Source organism: Vicugna pacos, chromosome 17 (genome assembly GCF_048564905.1).
Source record: "Vicugna pacos chromosome 17, VicPac4, whole genome shotgun sequence".
NCBI classification, from domain to species: Eukaryota; Metazoa; Chordata; class Mammalia; order Artiodactyla; family Camelidae; genus Vicugna; species Vicugna pacos.
This window is the reverse complement of record NC_133003.1, coordinates 15,132,976-15,146,676: the sequence shown is the minus strand read 5'-3', so window position 1 is coordinate 15,146,676 and position 13,701 is coordinate 15,132,976. Positions and strand designations below refer to the sequence as shown.

At 44.5% G+C, this 13,701-nt stretch overlaps 1 protein-coding gene across 4 annotated transcripts in view; it reads right to left on the bottom strand.

The window, feature by feature from the left end:
• The window catches only part of MYRIP (myosin VIIA and Rab interacting protein), a 153,755-nt gene extending 144,208 nt beyond the window's left edge, over positions 1-9,547 (bottom strand). For 2 of the 4 annotated variants that reach the window (XM_072941048.1, XM_072941049.1), the window contains exon 1: positions 9,193-9,547. The gene's annotated coding sequence lies outside the window, so the exon portion shown is untranslated. The remainder of the gene's footprint in view (positions 1-9,192) is intronic. The other 2 variants (XM_072941046.1, XM_072941047.1) reach the window with 1 other exon arrangement.
• Between the last annotated feature and the right edge of the window lie 4,154 nt (positions 9,548-13,701).

Genomic DNA, 13,701 nt, shown 5'->3' with positions numbered 1-13,701 from the left:
AGCATATGATATCTGTCTTTCTCAGATCTAGAAACAAAGGCACCGCTATAGATTAAAAGAGTTGTTTCATATTGATATATGTTCAATTGGCCAGGGAAAAATTAAACTAGAACATATCTAATAACATCTTGCTGTCAAATATACAAAGCAAAAATTGAAAGCAGCACAAGATTAAACTGAAACATTCACCTCTACATATGTCTCCCTCAATAACTGATCAATCAAGCTGCAAAAAAAGAGTAAAGATGGAAGATACGAATAACAAAATTAACTAGCTTAAGCTAATTAACAAATATGGGTCACTGCAACCAATAACTCTCCTTTCAAGGAAACATGGAACATTTGTGAAAACTACATACCATAAAACAAGTCTGAATAAATTTCAGAGTTGGAATCAGGTAGAACACATTCTCTAATCACTATGAAAACAGAAAAATATTGCTTGAAAGTTCTTTAAGAAAAATAAAATGGAAGCTTCTAAGTAAGTCATAAGTCAAAGGAAAAATCACAATGAAAATGTCAAGTAGCTCACGGTGAAAAAGAATGTGACTATGAATAGATGTATGTTCATGTATGACTGAAAAATTGTGCTCTACACTGGAAATTGACAACATTGTAAACTGACTGTAACTCAATAAAACATAATTTTTTAAAAAATAAATAAATTTTAAAAAAGAAAAAATTGACATAGCATTGTAAACTGACTGTAACTCAATAAACAAAAAAATTCTATAAAAAATGTTAAAAACTTACACGTGAACAGTAACAAAACCCACTACATATCAACACTTGTGAAATACAAATATTGCTAAAGCAATACTTGGAGAAAAGTTTATTGGACTAGATGCATATATATGAAAAGAAAGGCTGGAATTAATGAGATAATTCTGTAAATTTAAGAGCTGAGGAAAAGACAAAAGCCAAAAAAAAAAGTAGAAGGAAGGAAATAATATGGATGAGGACAGAGATTAAATACAATGAAAAAGAATGACACAAGAGAGAAGGGAAAGCAAAAAGTCGGTTCTTTGGAGAGTCCGAAAAGAATCCATAACAGTTCTGGCGGGATGGATCAGGAGCTAGAGAGGGAAGGTGCTGAGCTGGGCAGCACGAAGCGGTGGCCACCTCTACAGGCTTCCTCATCCCCCTGGGACTTAGGACTTGGGCCGTGCACCCTACGAGAGTCCTCATCTCCCTGAGAAGTGGTCTTGACAACACACAGAGCCCCTCCATGCCTCTTCCCATGCACCCCAACTTGATCTCACTTCTCACAGCTCATCCACCTTTTGGGGGAAGCAAATCCAACTATCTCCCAGATTTGCCACAAGTGAGAAGAGAAGGGGGAAACATCAGCATTCGGTCCCCACGCACCATCAGCAGCAGTCTGAGGGGAGGGGAACTCGGGCAGAAGGCAGGGGTGGTGGCAGTGGGAAGAGCAAGCATCATCGGGTACCAGGAGCTGCGGGAGGAAGGATTCAGAACTGGGAGCACAAGGATGGTTGCAGCCGACAGGCACACAAGCACCGGGCTGCAAGATCTGCAGTCCTAGGAAAGGTACCAGACTGACATTCACTGGACCACGGAGCTTAAAGACCAGCCGGCGGATTTCTAACAGACTTTAAACACGGATTCCATTAAAACAGCATTTAAAAGTTTTTTCTTCTAATTAGCCATAAAAGACTAATCTCGAATATTCTGGTTACATGTCATTCCAGTAAATCGAAGTCCCTAATGATCAATAAATTGCTTTTTGAAGAAAGCAAAACAACACAATCATATTTATAAAATACAAACACAGAAACAGCACCTGTCAGACTTTCAGAGGCTGGAGCTACACAGATCGAGTGAAACGATGCTTGAGACAATGGTTTTCAACAGGAGGTGAGGAAGAGGTTTGAGGCCGGAAGCACCGCTTAGGCAGACTGGGCTCTTTTCGGAAAAAAACATAATGTGAAGGGGCTTTGGTTAGTTTCCTTTTCTGCAGTGATATCTAGGCTTCCAAGCCTAGAAAATGACCCTGCATACTCTGAGGTAGTCGCATTTCGTACCAAAAAAGAGAACCATACAGGATGACATATTATCTGAGCCACGAATCAGTGTCAGATTATTGGGGGTCTTTGGCAAATAGCCTTATTAGATCCTGGGGCTATAGGCACTTCTGTCCTCTAGGCACCCGCCCTTCCTCAAAAGTCTTAAGTTCTTTTCCCAAGTGTCTGGTCGGTGAGATTAAACTGTCAGCCCACAGAATGGATGTGTGCATCCCAGCTGCAGATCACATATCTGTCACATCAGTGACGTTATGCTGTAAATCACAGCCACAAAAGGACTTTCTATAGAGTGGTTTTCTTTCCCCAGTTGATGACACATAGATGTACACATACACAAAATTTAACTCATAATTACCTAGGGAAGGTAATGGGGGAAAGTAATACATGGCTGAATGCAAAACCAAAAACCAGTTTTTAAACAGCATTTAGGCAGTTTCATAAAGCTCTCTTTACTCTCCTTACACAAGTACAGAACTGATCCTCAGAGTAAGTTTGGAGTGAGGTTTCTCTCCTTGAAGTATCCAGCCCATCCCCCAACTAAGTCCATCTTTCAGCCTTTCCCCAGTAATCTTCTGGTGGTTTCATGCTGTTCTGGTCTTACTGTCACTAGCAATTGATGACACAAGCTCATTTGCAATAGGATGTTAATGGTACGTTATTACTTTCGACTTATGCCAACCAAGGTCTTCTAAATTGGAAAAGAAGAGAATGATGGAAAGGGACAATTATCCAATAGCAGAACTGCGGCTGGGAGGCACAGAGCTGGGTAGAGGGGCTTTTCTGGTTCTCAACTGCTCACCTCCTCTTGTAGGCTGCCCTGAATAAAGGCACTATATAATCGCAGACCTTAAACTCCTCCCAGTTCTCCTAAGCCAAGTAAATATTTACACGATGTTTATGACTTATGCACTTCTACATAACCATTTATATGATGCAAGATTTCAAAAAAAACCCTCCGAGCTTTCTAAACAAACATAAGGATATTAATATATACACAAATGTACATACATATATACTTTTTACTTTAAAGCCTTTGTTCTTTATTCTCTAGCATTATTGTTTCCTTAATGTGACTGATACTAGCAGAGATACTGCTAGGGATGTTAAGTGAGTATTGCCACTGTGGGAGCAATTTGGCATCAGACGGTCAAGTTGTAGGTTTACATAAAACATGACCCTTCAATTCCGCTTCTGGGCATACATCCTCAAGAATTTCTTTGGCATGTGCATAAATACAGTTCTGAGATGTTTAATGCACACATCTATATAATAGCCACACCAAAAGATACAGAAACAATCTAAAGTCCATCATGGAGGCAACAGATTAATAAAATATGGCATTTTCCTATGATGGAATGGTATTTAACAGTTAAAAATAAGAACATGATCTGTAAAACAATCTGATAGTTCTCCCAAAAACACTGAGTGATAATGCAAGTTTCTTTCACAGAAAGAGAAACAATCCTCATGGAAAACTATACAGTGGTCTACGAAGAGCCAGCAAACATGAAGATACATTCTGCCTCACTAGAAAAGAAAAGCAAACTAAAAAACAAGATTCTGCTCTTTTTGCCTTTGCCTATGAAAGTGGCAATGTTGATAATAATTATATTTATCACTGGCAAGCCAGGGGGATCTGGGACACTCATACATTCTCAATAGCTAAATAAATTTAAACACTGTCTGGGAGGGTTATTTGGCAATGAGTATCAAAAATTTAAAGAAAAATAAACAAATTTTGACTATATATAATTACTTTATTCACCCTAAGAAAACAAAGATGCACGCAGAGACAGAGTTACAATGAGAAGTATTAAGTGCTGACTGTTTTAAAAGAATGATTTTGTTGAATAAATTATGGTACACAGATAAAGTGGATTATTAGGATAGAAAAATGACACAGAATCATTGACATTAATGCTGCTCCTATGTTGTTGAGTAAAAAAAAATCTTATTTGTGTTTAAAAATTATATTCCTATGGTCCTTATTATTCAAAGATAGATGGTATCAGAGAAGACTCACTTAAATTTTCACAGTAAATAATGAGAAATAAAAAGGTTTGATTAGCACTATATTTGAAAGGAAAGAAACAAGAAAATATATTTTCTTTTCTTTTTTTAAACATTTTTTATTGATTTATTATCATTTTACAATGTTGTGTCAAATTCCAGTGTTCAGCACAATTTTTCAGTCATTCATGGACATATACACACTCATTGTCACATTTTTTTCTGAGTTATCATAACATTTTGTGTATATTTCCCTGTGCTATACAGTGTAATCTTGTTTATCTATTTTCTGTTTTACCAAATTTTGATAATAGTTATTTTTCATGAGAAGTGATATTTAGGATAGAACCTAAAACTCATGTTGAAGCCTAAAGGGTCAAAAAAAAAGCCAAGACAATTTTGAAGAAAAAGGCTAAGAAGGGATGATTTATTATAAAGCTTTAATAATTCAATGAAAATTGTATTAGTTCAGGGATTACAGAAAGATTAATAGAACAGAACAGGGCTAAGAAACAGATCCAAAAATATAATCGAAATTGGTATATGACAGAGATGGCAACAAAATAAATGAGAAAACAGTTAAACAATAATTCAGTGACAGTGGGGTAGATGGTTTTCAGTATGGAAAACAGTTAGATCCCTGCCTCACACAGTACAGAGATACAAATTTCAGATGAGTCTGAAGATCTGAAAATTTTTTCTAGTAATAATAAAACAAAATAAAACAAATGGTGGTGCACAGAAAACTTGAAAATTAAAATACATTTTTTCAAAGCTCTCTGAGGGAAATGTAAAGTCAAAGCAGTGAAATATAATCCATGTTTATCAGATTAATCAAAAATAAAACATCTGATTAAAGGCAGGCACAGCCAAAGCTGGTGGGGTACAAGGAACTCCGGGACAGTGCTCGTGGGAGTGTAAAGTGGCACACTGCTTCAGAGGGCAATCTGCAAAATCTAGGAGTCAAAGTAACAGATAGATGGTGATGTAAGCATACCTTACCACCCAGTTACTCCGCTCCTGGGGATATATCCCCTAGACACACTCTTGTACATTTCTACAAGATCCTATCAAGGATATTTCTTGCAGTATTTTTTTTTATAATGGCAAAAGGTAAGAGCATCTTTTTTGCCCTTCAGTGGGGAATATTGAAACCCTGGTATAGCAAACAAAGACTACCTCAAAATGAATCAACTAGATCTATGATCATCAACATGTATGATCAACATGGGTCAAAAAATCACTTGGGTGCAAAAAGCAAGTCACCCAAATCAATGATAGGCCTCGGTTCACATAAAATTTTAAACACAGAATGAGACTGCACAGACTGTTGGGCACACACCCAGTCCCCACGTTACAGGTTGCATGGACTCAACCCCAAATTCTCATCCTTCACTGCCTGGATTTCCCTCTTGCTCAGCAGAGAATTTTCTTCTATTTATGGCAATCTCACACTTGTAGCTACTAATGTAACATGCTATGCTATGCTATGCTAGGTGCTGGGGAGGACAAAAGAATTATGCAAGACTCCTCTCACCCTGCAGAGGGTACAACTCAGCCAAGGAAGCTGTCTGCAAGACTGGCTCTCAATTCTCACTCTGGCTCACACAGTGTTTAAAAAGAGTGCTTAACTGTCAAGGCCCAGTTCCTTCATCTATAAAATAGGAAAGCTACTCTCCTCTTATCCTGAACATTAAATGAATATATATATAGTGTCCAACACATGCAAATACTGAGCATTCTCAACAATCCTGGGCACGGTAGCCATCCTGTGAATACAATCTTTTAAACAGCATCTAAATCACACGGATGGTGAAAAGGTGATGAATGGGAGAAGGGTGCTAGATGGGTCCACTTAGCTCTCTCCACGGCTGGATACAACACTCCCACCCTCTGTGGTTTCCCCTGGTGACTTGGCCCCCTCCCTGTGGAGCACAGGGTATCTCTTCCAGCAGCAGTTTGGCTGTGCCCAAGCCCATTTACTCATCTGAGTTCACCATGGACAGTGCTTGGTGAAGAGAGATACCTGACTCAGGAAAGAGAATTCCTTCTCTCTCACACCTTTGGAGGGATTCTGGGGTGAAATGAGACCAAAAGGATCACAACACATCTGAGCTGGCTTCTCTGCTAACCCTCTTTAAAATTCCAAGGACATACCACAGCTCTGCATTACTAAGGAGAAGGCAACAGCGGCTCAGCTCCACCACCTCCAACACACTCCTGCCTCCAACCCACAAGCCATCTTCCTTAAAAGCTGGGGTGGGTGCTATCTATGGACTTAGTAGCAGGCACCAGAGGGGAGGCCTGCCTGCCTGCCAGCCACTGGAAAAAACACAGTGTTTGGAAATCACTCTTGGAGATGCTACGCTGCTGAGTTTTATTCCTGGGATTCCTTCCGGAGGGCTTGGGAAAGGATGGTGGGTATTTCAGTTATCTGGCCCATGTGGTGCCACCTTGTGGCAAGAGCACAGAGAGTTCATAAATCACTCAGCCTTGAAATTCTGTTTCTCCACCAGTTTTTAACTTTCAGGAATTCAAAATACTTCTATTTTTATACATCAAGTGAGAATTCACTCACATCTTTTCTTCATTCATATTTTATTATCACACTATTTCAGACTTACAGTATTCATATGCACTCTATGAGTAAGCCAGCCTCCAAAGTCAGCACTGGGGTTGGGCTTGTTACATCATCCAAGAACTGGCGATCAGATTGTGGAGGGACAATCAGATCAGACTTTATCTGGGTCTTAAGACCAAATTCTTCCTTCTAGCTTTCAGGACTCACATAGGTATAACTACCTTTGGTTTGCATATATAAAAAGGGAGGTGAAAAACATTAGGCAGTTTCATTTTAGCTTTGATGCTAAAATGATAAATAATCACAGTAATCAAAATAAAACTTGCCTGACAAAACTAAGCAGGATGCTGGCTACCCTGGAGGGATACTGCCTGCAGGGGTAACCAGGAGGCTGGGAATATTCTAGGTCTTACTCTGGGCACTTGTTACACAGGTGTGTGCAGTCTGTGAAAATCCACTGAGTGTACACTTCAGGTCTGCGCGATTTTCTGTGATGTTATACCTCAAAGATCTGACCAGTTAGTCAACCCTCCTTAACTTGCCTCTGAGACAAAAGGATGTGAATACACAACAATAACCAGGAAGGCAAAAAAGAGGGGCATGCGTTGTTCTCTACGAGTTATTTCAGTCTGTGTATCAATTGCTCTAAAGGCCATGGCTGTGGAGGAGCTCTCCTTCTGGATGAGGGAGGAAGGAGACAGGACACAAGCTATACCACTTACATTGCTGAATGTGGCTAACAGTTCACTTTCTCAGAAGTGAACAGATCCTGGAGCAGATAATTCCCCCTTCTCCTCCACACGTGAAACCTAGATCACAAAGAGAATCCTGCCACTAAGGGGGTATCTACACACCATCTCCACAAAGACAACCATCACACACAGACACACTGCTCCCCCCACCAGACACAACCACCAGCTCCACAGAGACTGCCCCCAGCCCCACAGAGACAGCTAGCTTTCATCCCACAGAGACACGCCACAGATGTGTTGGGGTGGGGGTAACTAAGAGAGATAGGGCTGTCCATGGCCAGGCCAGCAACATCAACGGGAAGATGGAGAGGAGTAATTTCAAAGCCTTACCAAACTAAATTTGTCAGGAAAGAAGGATTTTTAGATCTGTGAATAGGTCCCAGAGGCTGCTGTGAAAATTTATTTAAATCACCCCCATTTCCACCCACAGCTAGATCCTCTTAGATTGTCTTTCTTTGACTTTCACATCTGTCATGTCCTCTGAACCCTCAACTGCCTCAGTGAGATTAAAAGCAGGGATTATTCCATTTTATAGATTAAAGAGTTGAGGTTCAAAGATGTTTGTCAGACATCATAAAACTAAGTGGTCATCTCATCTCTGAGTTGGGGCGAGGGAGGCTAAGTTGGAAGAACGGGGTGATAATGTCAAAAGAGGAGGGGTGACCCTCTCCCAGCCCAGAGCTCTGGGAATCCGCCCAGAGCCCCACAGGAGCTGCCTCAAAGGATCTGGAGTAAACGAGGCACCTCTGGCGACATTTACACATTTTGGGACTGGACGCCACCTTCCCCTGGGAAGGTGTGAAACAAATCCAGATCAAGGGGTAAGGAGCGGAGCTGGCAGAAATAAAGCCAGAGTCAGGGCATTTTCTAAGAGCAGATGGGTGCTAACCCCAGGCGCACCGCTTCTCTTAGGAAGCCCCGGGGCCCAAACTGGTGTATGCAGTTCTAGTCTCTCACATACTTATCCTCGGGGACAGGGCTTACTTGGGAAACAAAACGGGATGGATCTAAGTGCAGGGACCTAGCAAGTTCCCCTACTCTGCGGAGGCAGTAAATTAAGTGACAGGGGATGGAGGAGCTGCAGCAAATGCCGTAGGGCCAGGGGTTCCAACGCGGAACCGCTCCGCCCCGCGCTCCCGGAAGGTCCCCCGCGGCTACCTCCAAACCTCTGTATGGTCCCTTAGAGTCGGCTCCCGACCCCTCCAAATGCGGCGGAGTTGGAAGGGAGGGAGCTGGCGCAAGGAGACCGGGATGAAGCTGAAGCGAGCACTATCCCACCCCGAACGGCCGCCCTTCCCCAGGCTATCCGAGAACCGGGCCAGAAGCTCTCAACTCCGATTCTTATTCCGCGCACCTGCCGTGACCTTGAGCGAGTCCCTGATTAGCCCCATTTTACAGAAATCAAGAGTGGGTGAGAGTCAAGTCCGCCGCGCTGGGCTTCTTCGGGGCTTACCCGAGGGTTTGAGGCGCGCCCGGAGCGTAGTAGGTGCGTGGTGAACCGCAGTCCAAGAGCTACGTGGCCAAAGGGGGTCAGAAACCGCGAAGGAAACGCAGAGCCGAGCTCAGAGCCCGGCAGTGGGAGAAAGGGGCGGTTTCGATTCTGCGACGACCCCCTAGCAAGTTCGCTACCCACCCCCCACGCCCCTCCGCAGAGGCTGACTGGCCGCGCCCGGGGGGCCCTGGTTTAGGACGCGCACAGGGTTTGCGGGGACGCTAGACACCTCCACACGCCCACCCCCGAAGTTGCGGCAACGTAAGAGGGAGAGTGGCGCAAAGCCGCTAAAGGAGAGGGGGCGGTACTCACACGGAGTGGCCCGGCTGGAGCAGGTCCGTGACCCGGGTCATCGATGGCGGCCGGGCTCAGGCCAGCGCGCCTCAGGACGCCTGGGGTACCTGCCGCAGCGCGCCCCGTGGATCAGGAGGCTGCGGGCAGCAAGGCAGGGGCGCGGGGCGGTCGGCGCGCCAGATACGAGCTGCAGCGTCGCGGGGACTCGGCCGCCAGAACCGCAGCCGCAGCGGGAGCACGAAGCGGGCGCAGGAGGCGGGAGCGTGGCGGCGGCAACGTCTGCGAGGGAGGTGCCCACGCCGCAGGCAGCCAGGGCCAGCCTGGCCACAGCCCCTGCCGACACCTGCGGGCCCGGCCGACGGCCAATCAGAGACGCCCCCGGCCCGAGGCGCGTGCGGAGGCGGAGCGGGGGCGCGTGCGGAGCGCCCAGCGGGAGGGGAGCGCGTGCTCGCGCCTGCGCCGGGGCCGGGGGTGCCTGCCCGGCGGGCTTCTCAGGCGCTCCCCGTGCGCGCGGGCGGCGTGCGCGGGGAGGGGCGGGGCGCAGCGGGAGGCGGGGCTGGGGCCGCGCGCGCCAGGGACCCGGCCTCGCGCCTCAGGCTGGACTCCTCCTCGGCGACCTGTGAGGTGTTGGGGCCGTGACCCGCGAGTCCCCAGGCGAGACCTCAGGTCATTCCTAGCTTTGAAGTAAGGCTTTTCCTGCCTCTGCCCTTGAGCCCGGGGTGCCCGGACCCACCCTGACAGCCGGGTGACCGGTCACCCGAATCCGGGGCCGGCCTGGCTCCCGGAGTGTGGGCGCCCTCCCCCAGCCCGGACTCACCAGAGCCGGCTTAGCGCGTCTCCAAAGCAGCTCTTCCGCACTTCACAGTGCCTAGGTATTTCAAGTCACCGTTTCATTCTCTCCTGAATTTACTGCGCTAGCGACGCTCCTTCGTTCCACACGGACTGACTGGTTTCGAGCTTGGCTCGGAGAGCATGCTGTCCCAGGCTACTGCGCGCCCAAGTGTCCCAAAGCCCGCATTTCTGCCGCACCGCCGGGTTAGTGAGCCCACACTGTCAGAAGGACGCCCAGAGATTGCTGCGGGTGAAGAACGCGTTTGGGCTCTTGCGTAGAGTTCCAGGGCCCGGAACGGGTCCCCTCCAGGCCAGGGCTTCATTGCGTATTTGCATCCATCAGGGCACAGGGCCCGGAATCCTCTTAAGACGGACTGCCTTAGCCCCCATGTGAAAGCTCATCGTCAGTTTTCGCTGCAGGACAGAAGTCGCGCCATCAGAATAAAGCTACATGGGTGATTCCTAGAACCCTGGAAATCCTCTTTCAGGACCCTGGATTGAGGCTGTCCTCGCCGTGTAAATTTGCGCAGTGGAAATGGACGGCTCGTTTGCTGATCTGTCCGCAGCAGCCAAAAGAGAACCAAAAAATCCTCTAAGAGAACTTGGAAGGTAAAGGAGTTGATTTTTCTAAAGATCTGGCTCCCTCTCTCTGAAGGGGATTTTATTATCCACAAACTGGTCAAAGTGGAAGACAGCTTGTGTTTTGTTTCTATTTCGTTTACATTCAATTTTAATTTATTTATCTCTGCTCCATTAGCATTGACAGTGGTACGAAATTTTTGAAGTGCAGATGAACACACAGTCAACAAGACTCCCTGCCACCCTTGTCTCCCAGCCTCTCAATTTCTCCTCCTGGGGGCAACCATTGCTATCACTTTGGTGTGTACACTCCTAGAATCTGCATATACACAACCAAACGTATTTGTCTAAGTTATTGTTACCTTTTGTTGTATATAACATAGTAGTTCTAAATTCAGGCACAGGCAGATTCAGGGGTTCTCAAGTGATGTCAAAAGTAGAACTTTCTCTTCCTCCCTCCCTCTTTCCTCTTCTCTCCTTCCCCGTCTCCTCTCTGTTTCTTCTCTGTGGGCTTCATTGTTAAGCTGACTTACCCTATGTGGTGGTCCCTGGCAGCTTCAAGCTTGTCTTCTCAACTCTAAGGATACAAGAATGAGGCGAGTCTTTTCTTTCCCAGAGTGCACATTAAACCCAAGAAGCCTCATGTGCCCTGGTTCAGTCATACCCTACCCCTTGAGCTGTCTAGAGCTTGGGGATTCTGATTGTTTGCAACGGCAGTGAGGTGAACACAGTGGTGAGAGTAAATCTCCCCAAATGTTTGCAGGTAGTTCATGACTGGTCCACAGTAAGCCACGTATAAACACGCATGTTCATTTATGTCCAGACATTGTGAAGACCTCCACTTCTGCAGGCCAGCAGGGTCAAAGTTGGAATGAAGAATGTGAAACAATTGTAGTCCACATGTGGCCTGCCAGTGGCTGCATCAGGACAAGAATGGGCGCTGGGTTCAAAGGTTATTTGACATCATGCACGTGTTTGCAAAACTGTTTGCAAAACTAACCTAAAATACAAACTCACCTCTTTACAAGCTCTTTCAGAAACAAGATCCTAATATCTTCCCTAAGTTATAAACATTTTAAAGGAAAGACAAATATGGAATTGTTCAGTGATTTGGACAAGGTCACAAATAAAACAGGAAGAAAGTACAGATGGAAATCCAGAGATGTGATGACTGAGAAAGAGCCCCAGTTCCCTATTTGTTGTCCTTTAGGTCAGAAACAAGCGCAGGTTCAGTACTTCACCAGAGCTATTACTGATTTTTTTTACTTTCCCCATGAAAGGTTTGGCATTTGAAGATGATTTGAGTAACAAGAAGGTGACTCAAAATGCTACCTTCTTGATTACTCCATCCTGGCTGCCATCCAGCAAAATTTTATTGAAGTCCAGCAATATCCATCCCTTCTTTTGCCCCCTCATGAATCACAGGCAGTGCTTGCTTCTCCATTTTCTGCATAATCTTGACCACTGTAAGAGTTTTAATAGATTCTCCCTTTATCATGAAGAGCTCATTGACTTTCGTGTACCAAGGAAATGTTTTTGTGCCTTCTTTTAAAACGTGAATCAGACAGCCCATTTCTTAGCCAGAAGATTGATGAGTTTATACCGGAAAAGGACGTGTCTCAGAAGGATTCTGGGTAAAATTAAATGGGCATTAATCACAAGCTTACCATTTCTTGTCTGTGTGACCTTGAGCAGCTTACTTAACTGTGCTGAAACCCAGATTCCCTAAATGTAAAATATGGTGTAATCCTCTCCACTGCCCTACAAGATTATTATTAATTGATACCATGTATATGAAATTGCTTTGCACATAATGAAATTTAATATATGTTGTCTAAAAATTATATTTTTTAACCTGGAAAAAATGAGTCAATAGAGGACGTTTCTATGCCATTTTGTGGCATTCTGTGGCATAGAAGTGGTGAGACCTTCACCCACTACTTCCCTATCAGCCAAAACGTATCTGATTTTCCAAAAAATGTCTCTCTCCCTCTCCTATGCCACTTAGCACTTGTTATATAATGTGCGTTATTTGGGTGTATCTCCAGTCTCCTCAACTAGACTGGAAATGCCTCAAAGTAGGGACCATGTCACGTCTCTGTTTCCTATGGGTACCTGGAACATTACCTTGATAAATTGTAGACATACAATAATTAAGTGTTGAATGAAAAGTAAGTGGATGAAAGGAAAAATTGGACGTCATCAAAAAAATTTTTTTAAATGTGTTCTGTGAAAGACCCTGTTAAGAAGATGAAAAGACAAAGATGTATCGGAGGAAATATTTTCAAATAACATCTGAAAAGGACTTGTATCTAGCATATATAAAGAACTGTCAACATTCAGTGGTATAAACCCCCAAACAATCTAATCAGAAAATGGGCAAAATACATGTAGAAGTATTTCACCAAAGAGGATAGACAGCTGGCAAATAGGCACATGAAAAGATGATCCATATGATTAACCATTAGGGAAGAAAATTAGAACTATAATGAGGTATCACTCCATACCTGTCAGAAAGGGTAAGATAAAAAATAATGACAACACCAGATGCTGGGGAGGAGGCAGAGAAACTGTCACTTATGCACTGCTGGTGGGAATATAAAATGGTGCAACCACTCTGGAAAATAGTTTGACTATTTCTTTTAAAACTAAATCAGACCCCCCCAGCCCCCCCCCCCCACTGCCCATACAACCCATCCTTTTCACCTTGGACATTTATTCTAGAGAAATGAAAACTTCCATTCACACAAAAGCTTGTACAAACCCAGCCACATCAGACCAGCCCTCACAGCCCCACCACGAGACCAGAGGACCACGACACACATCCAGTTTGCCTGCTGTGTGAGGAAGCAAGATGGACCCCAATGGACTAAGTAAACACGCGTGTCTTTGGGCAATTCAAGTGGGAAGGGAGGCTTCAAAATGGAAATTCTGGATTTTCGGCTCTTCAGCAGTGATGAATTAGAAAAATAAAAGACCTGTGACCAGATATGTATCTTCAGTTAGGAAACAGATCATACTGGACTAAGTAGAAATAGAAATGTGGTGAAAAGAATTTGTTTCTGGAAAGTACAGAATTTTCCTACTTTTTAGAACAACTTCTGTCTTTTTTTTTTT